The 17,255-nt window shown below is 43.1% G+C and overlaps 1 long non-coding RNA gene across 1 annotated transcript in view; it reads right to left on the bottom strand.

Moving 5' to 3' along the window:
• Positions 1-342: 342 nt before the first annotated feature.
• LOC140908280 (uncharacterized) overlaps positions 343-17,255 on the bottom strand; it is a 33,920-nt gene continuing 17,007 nt past the window's right edge. The window contains exon 3 of the long non-coding RNA XR_012157824.2: positions 343-444. This is a non-coding gene — a long non-coding RNA (uncharacterized LOC140908280). The remainder of the gene's footprint in view (positions 445-17,255) is intronic.

Raw genomic sequence — 17,255 nt, 5'->3', positions numbered from 1 at the left:
ATATGATCGTCTGGTGAAGACAAATGCATTTGATTATGGAACACTAACTGCATGTATCTGGGAATGGCAAGATTCCCATTGATTTCAGTGGGCTTAGGATGAAGCTCTGGAAGCATACAGTAATACATACATCACCCACGAGTTATATAGTATATAATCATCTGGCCATGTCCCATCATTAAGTGGGTATATTTTTTAAAAGCATTGACCATTAGCTAAATGGGGTGGGAAGAAAATCCCTTTTCAATCGTCCATGAATCTTATTACATTATTTTGATTTTATTATTTAAAGATAAAAAAGACTGAAATAACTTTTGCTGAAAGTAGCATCCTGCCTTTAAAACACCCACATGCCAGGTGTGCTGCACAGCAAAGCTGCATTGTTATCCTGGAAAAGATCACTTCCAGAAAACAATATTTTCATGAACAAGGGCCCTCTTCCTTCTGAAAGAGAAATAAAACATGCATTAGGAAAGAAAATCTCTCTGAACATCTCTGTGCTCTCGAGTGTTATTCCTTACATGAGTTCTACAGATATAATTACTATCAAACAAGGGCAAATCTTAGGAATAAGCCACCTAGTTCAAAAATGAATTATATTTATTTAGATTTCAATCTTGTATAAGCTTCTCCACAAATGCCACTTTGGGCACGCATTTAAAAAAAACAAGACTATAGAAGGTACAAAGCAAAAACTGACCAAAGCAGCATCACTTTTCTCCCATTTTACCCCACATCACTTAAGCAGCATAGTGCTGTGGCCAGGGAATGGGCCTGGGACTCAGAATCAGGAGCAGCACCTCATTCTGCCACTGGTCTGCTGTCAGACCTTGGGGAAATCACTCACCTTTCTTTAAGCTTGTTTCCCCTCCCACCCAGTGTCTGTTTTGTCTATTTAGACCAGAAACTCCTGGCGGGGGGGAAGAGGGGAGGCAGGGACCGTCTATTACTCTTTATTTGTACATAATGCAGCTAGAATCTCAGGCTGAAATTTTTCAAATTTTGATGACAAATTTTTCACAAACCCTCTTGGCTGTTTTTTTTTTAAAGTCAGCTTTATAAAATAGTTGGAATGTTACCAAAATTTCTGAAAACACTTTTGGGATATCTATAAATTGCAGTAATAGTAAGTTGACTGTGCATGCATGAGAACCTGGAGGTAAAGAATGGAAGCCTGGGAGAAAGGGATGGGCAGATACAGCCCTACGTATTGGTGGTAACACAATCCACATGCTTACCAAGGCAGCAGCTCATCACGGAGGAGACATTCCATCTAGCTAAGGGGATTGTGAATCTGACATTTTAAATTTAGTTTTACATGCATCCCAAACGCATTGATTTTTAGCTAGACTTTGCTTTGTGGTTTTATAGGATGTGGTGGGCATTTTGGTTGGGTGGTTTGCATTCTGAGATATTTCCAAAGGAAAAAAAATCCCCAGAGTTCTCTAATTGACTGCAAAATGGCTCAAGTGCTGGAAGATGGATGATACTGAAAGCAGAATCTCAGCCATAGAGAGAAAAATACTAAAGGGGAGGTCATTCACAGGGAAATGTGGTGTCATTCTGAATGTCTGCCTACACAACAGGGGCAGTCGGTGATGGAACTCTATGCTGTATCCCCTTCGGTTTACCAGGCATGTGGTCCAGAAAGTTGACCTGAGGATGTGTGGTTCGCTCCTCTCCTGCTAAAGCCAGTGGAGACTGAAATAATATGTAGTATCCTGGGACCGATATGGCTACAACAGCACTGTATACATATAATATCTAGTATTCATATTAGACTATTTATGAGGAGTTGGGGAAGATTGATTTGGCCACTGAGAATAGAAATGTGAGCATCTGCTGTAATGGCAGTAAAAAGAATTAGACTAATCAAGAGTAGTGATTCATAATGATTGTAGCAGTGTTTGTTCCTAGCATATTAAGGGAAACAATAATCCCCTTGAATATAAGAGAAACCTAAGCTTTTAAATTCAAGAACTATTCCTTCCCCTCCCCAGTCATCATCCTAGGCAGAAAGGGGCCAAAATTTTAATGTGCCCCTGAATGCATCGGGCATTCAGCAACTATTAGTTGAGGCAGTTCCTTTGAGCTCAACTCTTACAAACAACAAGGCATGCCCCAGCACTTGTGAAGTCATTCCAGGAAACAGTGCTCTCTAAAATGCGGTTGATGGGGAAGGGGTTATAACATTGGAAACCTGGTGTGCAGATCTCATGACCAAGTCATTCCTTAAACCAATCAGCACTGTTTGTTTGCTACATGAGTGATCCTAGGTCAGATTTCTCTCCTTCCGTAGAGTGAGGAAAGGGGTGGGGTAGATATCTTCTCAGCTTCTCCCTTTGATACTAGAGGTGATGTCTGCTTCTCCTTTCTATACTACATGTAGTAAGGTACTACTCATCATGATTACTGCTGGCAGAAACTGGCCCTCGTCAGTCTGGCAGGATCTTCAGCTCATACTGTTTACCTGGTAAGTCTCACATATGTGCACTAACCCACAATGTGTAAACTGTAGACACTGTCTTAATATAGTTGAAGAGCTTCCCAGCCTTATTTTTTGGGGGAAATAGGTTTATTGAATAATTATGCTATGAAATACAACTGACTCCCTTTCCTGCCCCCCATAATTTTTTATGATCGGTTAGGTACCAAAAATTCCACTGTAATTATAGGCAGTGATTGGAACTAGGTTTGGGATCCAGCAATAGACTTTATTGCCCTCTGGAGCAATCATTCATGATTTCACAGGTTTAAGGAATTTCAGGAATGTCTATGAAAAGCTAAATCTTGTAGAGCTATAGCCTGCTCACCATCTGAGACAAGAGGGACTGTACCTTCTAGTTTAATTCTCATAAAACATGTTCTAGGGCTGAGACGTTTTTGATGCATAAATCTTGGGGGCTGAAAATTCACTCTTGTTCCGCTGCCTCTTGTATTTATTTCAAGCAATATGCCACAGCCAATGTTTCTAGAGTTGTGATAGAACCAAATACACACAGCATTCCATTCACATAGGAAATTAAATTTCTTACTTTGCTTCTTGACCCTTTTCTTAAAGATCAGATGCAGGTTTTTTGTCAATCAATCATAAGGCAGTCAAAAATGTTCCTGAAGACAGGAACACCAAATATGTTATGCAGTAAGGCAACAACTGCTAATATTACTGCAGCCCATGGTCCCAGAGTTTATAAAGATTTCATCATACAAGAAAGTGCTGACCAGTAAGACTCTGATCTGAATAAGATTGCAATCGAATTTTTAAGGTGCTAAAAAAATAAAAATTGTGTTCATTAATCTTTCATCTGGCGCAAGCCTTGTCTCGGTACAAGAGACTAAATGTGTGGAGCTAAAGCCTACTTACTTTGGGCTAAATTACAGCTTTGCTGTGAGCCTTGAACAACAGGCAATATGTGGCCTTATAGACCCAGAATCAGACAGTGACTCAGAATCCCAACCTGATTCCCAGGTCCCTTCTTGTCTCAGGAGTGAAGCAATCTGCCCCTGCCCCCATTCAGATTACTTCACTCCCTGTGCTGGCTCAGCTGCATGGCTGGAGCATTGGCGGGGGAGGGAATGGAACCAAGGCTTGCCCTACTCCCAAGTGGCACAAGATGCAGTGCAGCAGCCCCACAGAGACTGTTCTCCCTCTCACACTACAGGTACCCAGTGCAGGAGAGTAAATGAAAGTTGATCTGACCCTAGCAGCTTTAGAATATCAAGCCAAATTTCTCCCTGGAATAACTCCATTGGCTTAAATGGAATTTCACCAGCACTGTACAGTAACTTCTCACTTAATGTTGTAGTTATTTTCCTGAAAAATGCGACTTTAAGCAAAATGATGTTAAGTGGATCAAATTTCCCCATAAGAATTAATGTAAATAAGGGGGGTTAGGTTCCAGGGACCTTTTTTTTTTTTTTGCCAGACAAAAGACTATATATATATATATACATACATACACAAACACAGTATAAGTTTTAAACAAACAATTTAATACTGTACACAGCGATGATGACTGGGAAACTTGGTTGAGGTGGTGGAGTCAGAGGGTGGGACATTTCCCAGGGGAGGCCTTACTGCTAAATGATGAACTAGCATCGGCTGAGCCCTCAAGGGTTAACACGTTGTTAATGTAGCCTCACAGGCTACAAGGCGGCAGGAATGGAGGGAGGGGAGACAGCATGGCAGACAGAGAGACACAAACCCTGTGTGTGAGAGAGAGAGATGTGCATTTCCCCTTTAAGTAGGCTGACACCTACTACATTATCTTGTTAAGTTAATCAGGAAGCTGAGACTGCAGCAGCTGCTGCCAGGAAGCTCCCTCCCTCCTGAGCCCTGTCCTGTGTGTCCCCTGCTCTATGGAGACGGGGTAAGCGGGGTGCAGGAGCAGAGGGGAGGGAGATACCCTGACATTAGCCCCTCTTCTTCCCCCCCACCCCAGCAAGCAGGAGGCTCTGGAGAGCAGCTCCAAGGCAGAGGGCAGGAGCAGCACACGGCAGTGGGGGGAGGGACAGCTGAACTGCCAGCAATTGATAGCCTGCTGGGCGGCTGCCGCACAGGGAACATAGGGGAACTGATGGGGGGCTGCCGGCCCACCCTGGTTCCAAGCCCCCACCAGCTGGCTCCAATGGGCTGCTCTTCCTGAAAGCAGTGGACAAACGAGGACCTTATAAGGGAGCATTGCACAACTTTAAACGAGCATGTTCCCTAATTGATCAGCAATGAAACAATGTTAACCGGGACGACTTTAAGTGAGGAGTTACTGTATCTGGCTCTGAGGGCCAGAATGTGCCTTTAAAGGTGACCTGAAAAAGGGAAATCAATTGGGTTTGTGCCCTTCTTTGTTTCTTTATAGTGAATAAAGAAGGCCTGAAAGGGGTTCCTTTTTTCTTCCTGCTTTAATTTTATTTTAGAACTATCAGGTCTTGTTGTCTGTGTTTTTACTGTTGATTTTGGACCAAAGAAGCAGAAAAGGCACCGTCTTAATACTTAATTTCAGGTAGAGAGGGATTGCATCTTTAACAAAGAGAATGCTTCCCAACTGTTTGGTTAACTCCTATTTAACTCAAATGGCTGACAAAGAAACACCAAACTAAGTGCTTTAAGGATTCTGAATTAAAATCTCTTCCTCTCTCAGTTTCACCTCCTTGATGCTTTCTATTCTGTTTAGCCTCTTATAATGCTCTCATCCCTGTAGTATCTGAGCACCTTCTGGTAGTGTATTAAAGGATGTGACTAACATCTGTCTCGTGATGTTTGTCATCTCATCTTCTCCTCGGGGGAGAAGTGTGTGCAGTGGAGTGTCTTGTTTTGGTAGGGTTTCTGTTTGCTATATATTTATATTTGAGAAGAGCAGGTCAAAGAAGTGCACCTTGCATTTGGCGTGGAAGGTGGTGAGATTTGTGATAGTCTTTAGCTCCTAGGGGAGTGAATTCCACAGTCTCAGACCAGCCCCGTAGAAAGCACAGTCTCCTACACAAAAGAGCTTCACCCTTGTTGTAGAGAGTTTCATTGCACCAGAGGAGCAGAGCTGCCAACAGTGGTCTTTATCCTGGGTGACTCCTCACCCAGCAAGCTTTCCTTTGGGGTGGAGGAAGAGCATACAATGGCTGGAGCCCTTCCCCACCCTCTTTGCAGGGGAGGCTTCTGCTGCTGGCAATGCAATCCTAGCACAGAACCTGTGCTCCCTGCTCAGTTTGTGGATGGCCCATGAGCAGGGACACAAGGCAAATGACAGGGTGGACATGGGGAAGGCTCTTTGTGCTTTCTCCCTCCAAACAACTGAAGATCACCACAAAGCAAGTTCCAGTCTAGAGATGTATACTATAAATATGCTTAAATCTAGAAGGTATGATGGTGTGGTATAAAGTTTTATTGCTATGGGTGAGTTATGCTCGTTTTCCCAAGCCAGTGACAATAAAATGGGATAGGAATAGTAATCCTAATATATTTCACTTATGTCCTGTATTAGTGAGGTTTTCATGGTGTTTCAGTCTCTTCTGGCTTTTCTTGCCTACTCCTTATCACATCAACAGATATATTTTTGTTTCCATGACACTGCTGTGGCGTGGACAAAGCTTAGTGGCACTCACTACTGCAGACAAGAAGTCTGTTTATCTAATGGATTGCCATTTATTCCACAGCTGGTGAAATAGCTTTGTTTATGTAATAGTTGCCCGGCTCATCTATGCTGTGCAAAGCATTTTGCTGCATAACTGGACATGTAACAAGCTACAAAACATATTGTAACTCCACTGATGATCAAGGTAAAACCTGAAGCAGAATTAGAATCAGGTGTGTATAATTCTAACTCTATCTACATCGGAAAAGAGGAGGAAAGTGGGGGAAATGGTCTGTAGTTCAGATTCCTCAGGGCAAGTTCAGCATAGACACACATCCCATGCACTCCCACTGAAGTCAATAGGATTGCACATGGTGCTGAATTTGCTTCTTGATCTCTTATTTCCTAGATTTTGTGGGGGCGGAGAGAGGGAGCGAGCTTGTGGAAGCTGCATGTTTGGCCTCTGAGAGAGTCCCTTATGTCTCCCAGCAGAGAACTGTCTGGTTGATTGCATAGTGTTGATGGACTCAGAGATCTCGTCAGTCTTCCTTGCCTGTAAAGTGGGACTTTGATAGGGAGACGCTGTGAGCAGCTGGTGGTGGATTGAAGGAGGTGGAAGGGAAGAGTAAGTGATCAGAGAAGATGATCAAGTCAGCAAATGAACCGAGATTAGACAGGAGGTGGGGATAGGGAAAGGAATGAAATATATGTTATGGTCTAGTAACGTTTGCAGTCTATCTATATCATTATCATGCCTTCAGAAAATTGCTAATACAGTTTGGGACAGATGCGCTGGTAGGTAATAAACTCCTGAGAGCAGATTGCATGGCTTATTAAAGAAAATATGACAAACAGGGGGCCACATACGGGCTGGCACCTGCAGTGTGCACTGGGGATAGGGAATGTGGGTACAGATGTGGTCTCCTCATCTCAAAAAAGATATACTGGCATTAGAAAAGGTTCAGAGAAGGGCAGCTAAAATGATTAGGGGGTTGGAACAGGTCCCATAAGAGAAGAGATTATAGAGGTTAGGACTTTTCAGCTTGGAAAAGAGGTGGCAAATGGGGGGATATGATAGAGGTATATAAATCATGAGCGGTGTGGAGAAAGTGAATAAGGAAAAGTTATTTACTTGTTCCCATAATATAAGAACCAGGGGCCACCAAATGAAATTAATGGGCAGCTGGTTTGAAACAAATAAAAGGAAGTTCTTCTTCACACAGCGCACAGTCAACCTGTGGAACTCCTTGTCTGAGGCGGTTGTGAAGGCTAGGACTATAACAGGGTCTAAAAGAGAACTGGATAAATTCATGGAGGTTAAGTCCATTAATGGCTATTATCCGGAAAGGGTAAGGAATGGTGTCCCTAGCCTTTGTTTGCCAGAGGGTGGAGATGGATGGGAGGAGAGAGATCACTTGATCATTACCTGTTAGTTCATTCCCTCTGGGGCACCTGGCATTGGCCACTGTCGGCAGACAGATACTGGGCTGGATGGACCTTTGGTCTGACCCAGCACGGCCGTTCTTATGTTCTTAAGATCAAAGCATGCTGTGTCCAAAGCAAATTTGTGTTGTCTCATCACATGCCACTGTGAAGAGCCTGGCCAGAATCTTGTTGGAGAGCAAATCCCTTCTCCGCTTTGCCCCCTCCCAGGGACACTGAGTGTCTAAAAGGCAGCAGAAGTGGTGGGGTGGGCACCAGAGCATGGCTCGGCTCTGCCCCACCTCCACATTAGACAGTTAAAAAGGAGACGTATGATGCAACCTCTTTAAGCTTGGTACAGCTGCCCTGCCAGTATGTTGCGTCTGCAAGCTGGTAGGAGAAACTCTGGCTTATTAAGCGAGAATTCCTCCTGGAGAGTCCAGCTGCTGTGTAGCCCCTCCATATCACTCGAAAGCACCTCGGGGGGCCCTAAGATAGAATCTAGCCCAGAAACTTACACTCTGAAGAAAGACTTTCTCCTTTGCAGGATAAAGAAAATCCCTTGGGCTCAACTCCCCTTCCATCTTTGAGAGCTCCAGCAGCCACATTCAGCACAGGGACTGTCTTCACGGGAATTTGCATAGCATCTAGCATAGGGGGGCCTTGATGCTGAATATGGGCACTACTGTAATATATTTATTTAATCATGATAATGAGAGCTTCCTGCTTTTGGAAAGCAAGACACTACTTTACCTGAACATAAACCACTAGGGGAGAATTACCCAAAACACATCATTCCAAACAATCTTTAATTACACTGTTAGCCTCTTGTTTAGCCGCTCTTAGTTTAATTTTAAAATGGGAGTGGTGGTATTGATTTACCTCGAGTTATATGGCCAGGTTTTTTTTTAACTACCTTTCTATAAAGTTATATTTGCTATAACTTCAGTTAAATGGTAACTGTAGGGATCCCTTTAAATTATAGATTTGAAAAGTAGCTCATGGACTTGCTAGCATTTCACCAGACTCAAGGGCAGAGGTGACCCAGAGGACAGACACCAAGAGAAAATTCCTTCCCTCAGAGGGAGATAAAGGACCTCAGGCGATGCAGCAAGTTCTGCAGCTGGATACAAAGTACCATTTTTGGCTCTACTTCAGAAAGAGGTAAGGGGACAGAAACTGGCTTAGCTACAGATCTGAGGGAGGAAGTCTACCAGCTGCCCTCCAAGAAGATCACAATGCGGGGTGGGGAGCAGGCCAGCTAACTGTTCCCTAAATATATATATATATATATCTGTGAAGGACCCAACTGTTCTTTGAAGGTATCTGGAGATGAGGGAGAGGAGAAGGCCATCAAGCCTGGAGGTAAAGGGTAGGAATCAGCCTAGTGGGGACTGCTGTGAAGAGGGAATGGGTGGCGAAACTCACTGGTATTTATTCCAAAACCGATGAATTTTTCTGGGTTTGCTTGAGGGTAGCTTGGAGTTTAAGGTTATAGGCATGAACCCCCTGAAAACTGTATTCACTGATTCTAGTTCAGAGACTAGTGTGAACTGAACTCAGAGGATTTCACGCTGCTGTACATGGAAACACTGCTTCCACAATGTGTTCACTCAAACCTACCAGTATTTACAGGGACATTTCTAGTAAAATGCCTGCAGACCCCAAGTATGACAAATGCTACAAAATGAGGCAAATTAATTTCTTGGTTCTCTTGCTGGATGCTGGAGAGGTATTTGACAGAATTTAATAGTCGTATTAATTTGATATGCTTTGGAGCATTAATGTGTGAGAGCTCCTTCTCACATGGATCCATAATGTTTAAAATAACCCTATGCTATGCTAGTTGCTACCATCCTCATGAAAGAGACACCACACAAAGATGCCTGAAATTATTTGCTTAGCTATGGAAAATCTGGCATAGTGCATATCAAATAAGGAGAACTGGCCAAACACTGCTGATGTATTAACTTCCCCTGCAATTTCAAATGGTTCTGCTCGTCTTCACTTCTTGTCCTAAACTGCTATGTAGTGTTGCTTAGCTGTGTTAAACAGCTACTGCGTGTCCCCCAGAAGTGACTGCATTTGAGTGGGTGAAGCTTTTCCTTGATAGCAGTATAGTGCTTGTACCAGATTCTTTGGGAAGGAAGGTACAATAGAAACGTAAGCTATTGTATTGAAATGTCAGTCTGACCAGCTGCTTGAATTATATTCAGTCCTCAACTGTTTCATCGGTGCCCCTGCTGAGATCCATATCTACTTCTGCTCCTTCAGATTGATATAGAATATGTATGTTTTCATTAGCTTTTGTGGTCATATGCTGAAAGATGTGGATTTAGGATCCAGTCACGGGTGCTCTCACCATAAAGCTAGCATGAAGAATGAAGTCACAAATCAAGATCTACTGTGCATTTTTAAAAAAAAAAAGGGGGGGGGTGAAATCCTGGCGCCACTGACATCAATGGCAATAATCCCATTGACTTCCGTGGAGCAGGGATATCAGATGTACTCAAGCCCTATGCCTTGCCTTTGCTTTGCTTCCATTATTTCTTTTTTTAACTCTCTCCCTCCAGGTTCCACTCCGAATTCAGAAGCCTTTCTTTACTTTTTTCCCCCTGTTTTTAATGAATCCATGGTCACAAATACCCCTAATGATCATCATACCAGCTAAGCCACATATTTCAGGCACCAGCGACAGAACTGTAGGCCTGGTCTACACTACAGAGCTCAGCATGAGGCTCCTCACATCAACCTAATTGTGTAGGAGTCTACACTACAGTGTTCCTCCTGCAATTCACCCACTACGCCGACCTAGTCAATCCATCTTGGCGAGAGGCATAGCACTTAGGATGACGCAGTATCAGTGTAGACACTGCATTGCTTATGTTGGCTTTAATGGCCTCCCAGAGGTGTCCCACAATGCTGCACCGTGATCACTTTGGTCACCTTTTTGAATTCTACTGTCTGGCAGCCAGGTGCATGCCCCTCCTCTTTTAAAGCCAAATTCCTTGTCCTGTTTGCTCAGTGTGAAGCACTCACATAGCCACTGCCCAGCTGCAGCAAACAAGCTTCTGCCTAGAGTATAGCGTTCTGCCTATAGTATAGGTGGTTTCCCTCCTCTGTGGGTGTGGGTCTTGGCTTGGGCCCCATCCCTGTCCTCTGATGCCATTCCTTCCCTATTAGCGGAAGTGGTGGATCTCCTGGGTCTGTGGGGAGAGGAGGCTCTGTCAGCCCACAAGTTGCCCAGAGTCATGGTCCTGCATAGCAGGATGCCATTAACGGCCCTGCACACTTGTGTCCACAGCATCCCCCACAGTGGATTTACCAACTCCAAATTGATTCCTGACTGAGTGGTAGCAATCTGGCATTGCCAGCTTCCACAAAGAGATCTCCACTCACTTCTCCACCATTAGTTCACCTCTCATTTTGGTGTCACTCCATTGGAGGGCTGGGGTGAGCGCCATGCACAGTTCCAGGAATGGGACCTTGTACATTCGAAAGTTCCATGGCCAATGCTCATCATCCCATACCTTCATTAACGATGCATTCCCACCAGTGAATGCTTGTTTCTTGAGCCCAGAACTGGTGGTCCAACATGTGCAGCTGCTCCATGAATGCCAACAGCAATCTTGAATTGTTTTTTTCCGTGGTCCACAGCAAGACAGCCACCAAGGCATAATCATCAGACTTGCAGCTCATGACACTGCAGGATCAGCACAATACTGAAGAGCAATGCTGGATCCATTCTTCTCTCAAAGATGGTGGATAGGCAGGCACTCAAAAAGTGGTGCTAAAGGTAATAAGATGCCCATGGAGTGATGGGACGGAGAAAACTGCATCATGGGATGCTGAATCTATGTTCCCAGCCACCTCTCCATGACTTGTTTGCACCCATAAGGCATTGCAAACCCTTTCTAAAATACCCCATGCTAGATGGTGGCTAGAAGGTGCACAGTGGGAAAGCTACCCACAGTGCACTGCTCTCTGCATCGATGCAAGCGCTGCTTCTGTGGATGCATACCAGCAACACAAGGAGCATAGTGTGAACGTGCAAAAGTGGTTTAATTACTGTGGTGGCTGTACATCGACGCAATTTAAGCCAGCTTAATTGTGTAGTGTAGACAAGGCCTAAGCCCTGCAGCTTCAGACCAGGCCTCTCCCATGTGAGCTTTGTTAGTCATAGAATGAGTAGGGCTTATGCTCTGTAGGCTTGCCACCGTCACACACTTATCAATGTCTGACATTCTACCCAGTAGAGAACAGTAGTATCCACACACAGTGAAGGCCAGATCCTAGGATGGGGTAAATCAGCACAGCTCTTACTGAAGCCAGTGGTGCTACACTACACTTCCACCAGCTGAGGATCTGGTCTGTAGAGCCTGATTCTGCAAGGTGCTGAGCAATGGAGACTCTATTTGGGGATGGCACCCAGAGAATTGTGCCACTCCCAAAAATAAAATAGATGAATTGGAGGTAAAATAAAATTACCAACATCTTAATAGCTTGTGCCTGCCACAATTGTTGGGGTTTTTGTTTTGTTTTGTTGTTTTCTAGAATAGTGGTTCTCAACCAGGGGTACACAGAAGTACGCAGAGGTCTTCCAGGGGGGACATCAATATCCCCCATCAATATCATCCAGATATTTGCCTAGTTTTACAACAGGGCTACATAAAAAGCAGTAGCAAAGTCAATACAAACTAAAATTTCATACAATGACTTGCTTATGCTGCCCTATATTTTTGACGGTTTTCAACAGTGGTTCCCTGTAAGATGTATGGCCACGTAGCAGCCTATTTAGAGCTGTGCCCGTGCTCTGGGAGATGTGCAGGTGCGCCTCCCCCGGCCCCAACTCAGCACTTGCCCTCCCGCGGCCTGGACCCAGGCACCTATCCTGCAGCCCCAGCCCTCCCACAGCAGGGACAGGTGCCTCTTCTCTCTCTCCCCCACCCCTCCTGACCAGGTGCTGCTGCTGCAGGGAGAGAGCACTGCGGGGAGTCCTCTCTCCCCCACCGTAACCCCAGAGAACCCGCCCACACCCGGAGCTGGAACCCTCGCCCCATGCACCCAACCCTCTGCCCCAGCCTTGAGCCCATCATCCCCGGCCCCACCCCAGAGCCCACACCCCCAGCCGGAGCCTTCACACCCCTGCACTCCAACCCTCTGCCCTGAACCCCCTCCCACACTCTGAACACCCCATCCACAACCCCACCACATGATTTTTTTAATGTGCATCAATATGAAGGTGATGTGTCACACATCACCTCCATATTGGTGCACATAACAGCATTCATTCCACACAGGGGTGAGAAAAATTAATGAACACTGGTCATGACCCCAAAGTGGGTCACGAGTTCATTTTAATGGGGTCACCAGGGTCAGCATTAGACTCACTGGTGCCCAGGGCAAAAAGCCCAAGGCCAAGCCTAGCTGCATGGGGCTGAAGCCAAAGTCTGAGTTTTTAAGTGAAGTGAAACTAGGCGTATGCAAGATCAATCAGATCCCTGGAAGGGGTTCAGTATTCGGGAAAGGTTGAGAATCACTGCTCTTGAAAAGCTCTTCTAGACGGGGAGCCGTGTGTGAGCATTTCCCCCAGCAGGCTCTAAATTAGCAGCGCTAGCGGGACTTAATTGAACAACCTATTCACGACAAACCCCGCCGCCCCCCACAGGGGCGCACTCTCAAAAGTGCCCATACCTTGATGTAGGGAAGGCACAAGGGAAGATTTTGCAACCCTGAGTAGAATTTACTCACGTAAGTAATTCAGTTGGACTACTGGCCTGAATGAATGCCATACAAACTGCATCAAGCTTCGAGAGACAGGCCCTAAGTGAGCACACACACCGAATAGGCAAATGGCCACGCCCAGCTAAAATTTTGATCTAGATCTGTCTATGGGAGGTGTTGAGTGCCCTTTGTGGACATTAGGTTCAGTGCTCTCATGGCACTGCACACTTTGCAGGATATAGCCCTTTGTCAGAAAATTACACTATGAAGCAATTTAATATAATATGAAATAAGACAGCTCCCACTCTAGAAATGTCTGTTCTTCAAATAGCAGAAGAAAGTTGGCCTGATGACCAAGCATTTCTGTGGCAGGCTTTGGAATTTATTAGGAGTGAGAAAGTAGCCTCAGCAAAACTTGCTGCTCTGTGTCAACACTCTGAGAAAGGGCAGATTCAGACAAATGTAAAGGGAAGGACTAACACAGAGGGACAGATTTAAAGAGTCTGTTGTCTTGGACAGCTGAGCTACTTCAATAGCTCATGAAACAGCCTGGCACAAATGTACCACTGTAAATCATGTCCCAATAGCAAAACAAAATATTTCAATGAAGTATTCCAGTAACAAATGAAATCCTTTCCTAGTCTGGATTTACCCTTTGGCAAAATCTATGAAGACAGAAAGAGAGAATGGGTGATTGTAATGTTTATGAAACTAGCCCTACTGAGGGTACGTCTTCACTACCCGCCACACTGGCGGGTAGTGATCGATCTATCGGGGATTGATTTATCGCGAATCGTCACCTGTACTCCACCTCAGCAGGAGGAGTAAGTGGAGTCAACAGGGGAGCCACCGCAGTCGACTCACCACCATGAGGACGGCCAGGTAAGCCAACTAAGATACTTCAACTTCAGCTACACGAATAGCGTAGCTGAAGTTGTATATCTTAGTCAAACCCCTCCCAGTGTAGGACTGCAATATGTTTTGCTTTCTGAAAAGTGCATCCTCTTCCACCACCCCCAGCTGACCACCTGCCTCTCTCTCTCATTTTCCCCACCCAATAACTCCAAGTCTCAGGCTGTGGTTTGTTTTGGGGCTTTTGTTTTTGTGAGGGGGGGGTGTCAGGGAATTTTTGTTGGGAGCTGGTGTTGGGATGTGGTTTTTTTATTTTTATTAGTTTGTTTGTTTTTTAAATTCTTCCTATTATATTTCCATGTCAGGCTCCATTCTTGCAATTTGCTAAATTTCTTCACAGGATAGCCAGAGCTTCAACTGGGCAATTTACAAACCCTTTTGCGAATATGTTTCAGTGCCCAACAGTATGCCACAGAACAAATGATTATCAGAATACAAAAGGACAAAGGGAGGTAGAGAACATAATGAGTTACAGTGGGATAACACACTTATCCGTGTTAGAGAGGAAATGAGCTATAAGGGGAGATAGTTAAAAAGGTCTGAGGATTTGTACTACTGTGTTATTCTACTCCATACTTGTATTAATTTTAAGCAAACCTTTGCTTTAAAATGCTACTTTAAATTTCTAGGCTTCAGCAAAAATCACTAAAAACTGGCTACTTTTCTCCTTTGGTAACACAAGGTACGTCCAAGTGTTTGATCATTGTATTTACCTTATTTTCTGAAGTAGTCACAACGCCCTAGTTAGGGCTACGAAGAAAAATGCATTTAAAGCCAGGACTCTTTCTCACTGATTTTCTAAAAACCAAATAATTCTTTCCCAACCTCCCACCACTTACTGAGATTTAATAGTTTTGACAATTTTAACTGATTCTTTTGCATAGGTCAGAAGCATTTAAAAATTATTCATGTTTGACACTTTTCACTGATTAGCCTTTGGTCCCTCTAGTTCAATACACTCAAAATTCAAAACTACTAGTCTGTAGATAATGTCTCTGATACAGAGTATTTGTTGAGAAATATGAAGTATTTGCTTACATTGTTGACATAACCTCATCAAGTTACACTCCAGCATTTCTCAACAAACGTACTTAGGTGTTTAGATATATTTACGGGGTGGGATTTTCCAAAGCATTTCACATTGCCCTAATTCTGCTCCCACTGAAGCCAACAGTAAAACTCACATTGACTTCATCAGGAACCAAAGTGGAGTGTTTTTAAAAATCCCATGCATAATGTCTGAAATAAAGAATCTTTAAAGTTCTTAAAGCAAGCATAAGTCATGTTTTGATTTTTTTTGTTTTGTGAATGGTATTCTGAATTTTTTTTCTTACAGTTTGACTGTTTATATGAGATACATTTATTGTGACTTCATATTTTGTTGTTCATTACCTAGGGTCGTTATTTTAAATGTTGTGTGCAGCCATCTTATTGTTAAGACTGCATAGTTCTTCAGAAATGATTAAACATGCAACTACATTAATGCACAGAAACACTGAATTCAGATTAGAGCCATGTGAAATTTTTCAGCCAAAGCCTTTTTCAGAGAAATATGCAGAGTCAGGTCCATTGAAACATTTCATGAATTTGTTTCAAATTTGTCTAATTGTTTCAGTTGGAAAAAGAATCTGAAAAAAATTGAAACCTTTCATCTCCACATTTTCGAAACAAAATGTTTTGATCTTGCTATTTGAAATGATTTTTCATTTAGAAATTTCCTTGAACTTGTTTTAATTTAAAAAGTTAAAAGCTCAAAATCTAAACTAAAAGTTTCATTTTGGGTCTAATGAAGTGTTTTATTTGACCTAAAATAGTTTGTTTTTTATTTTTACATTCACCAAAAACTTTCATTTTGTATCAACTTGAAATAATGCATTATTATTTTTCAGAATTGCCAGCAAACTGAAGAGAAATCAGTCCTTCCACGCAGCTCTAATTCAGACTTGTTGTGAAGTTGCTGTGTAAATTTTTTCTTTTCATACTAATATACTATGCCAGATCTGAAAGAGAAAGTGATTACTAAAGGTTGGGAGAGAGCCTAAATCAGGATTTCTTGTAGTTTTAGGCCTTGTCTATACTGGGAAAATGCATCATGTTAGGTAGCACGTTGTATCTAGCTTGATGTTAAATGTGATTTTTGATCTTGATGTGGACAAAGTTATCTTGTTGTGGTCAAAGTTAACATATTTTGAAACAACTACTGCCCTTCTCCACAGTAAGGGCAAAATTGTGTTTAATATTGTATTAGGGAAAATGGATTGTGTAGGTAAACTTGTTAACAATACCGACAAGGCCTTAGTGTTTGTGTTATCTAGGAATGGACGTAAAACGTAATTATCCGCCATGTCAGGATAAGGTTCTGTGTATTGGATAATATAAGTTCATAAATATACTGTTTGCTTTTTTGTTTTGCTTTTTTTACACTGAAACATTAGAATGTTCATTGCCCGTATTTGGGAAATCTTGACTAGAAGTAGAGAGGTTATTTTACCTTTGTATTTGGCACTGATGTGACTGCTGGTGGAATACTCTGTGTCCAGTTCTGGAACCCACTATTCAAGAAGGATGTTGATAAATTGAGTTCAGAGCATAATTAAAGGATTAGAAAACGTGCCTTATGAGAGATACAGATTGAGTTCCTTGAGTCTAATGTAACAAAGAGAAGATAAAGGGGTGACTTGCTTACAGTCTATAAGTACCAATATGAGGAACAAATATTTAATAGTGGGCTCTTTAGTCTAACAGAGAAAGCTATAACATGATCCAATGGCTGGAAGCTGAAGCTAGAGAGATTCAGACTGGAATTAAGGCATACATTTTTCACAATGAGTGTAATTAATCACTGGAACAAATTTACCACAGGCCGAAGTGGACGCTCCATCCTTGAGTATGTTTAAATCAAGGCTGGATGTTTTTTCAAAAAGTTATGCTCTAGGGATTATTTTCAGAACATTCTGTGGCCTGTGCTATACAGGAGGTCAGACTAGATGATCACAATGGTCCCTTCTGGCCTTAATATCAATGAATTCCAAGAGATCAGTGGGATAAGCACATATCTAATTCCAGAATACTATTCAGAGTCCAAACACCCTTAGTACTTCAGAGCTCCTGGAAAGCACAGCTGATTCTACGCTG

The sequence above is a fragment of the Lepidochelys kempii genome, chromosome 3 (assembly GCF_965140285.1).
Source record: "Lepidochelys kempii isolate rLepKem1 chromosome 3, rLepKem1.hap1, whole genome shotgun sequence".
NCBI classification, from domain to species: Eukaryota; Metazoa; Chordata; order Testudines; family Cheloniidae; genus Lepidochelys; species Lepidochelys kempii.
This window is presented reverse-complemented; position numbering and strand designations above follow the sequence as displayed.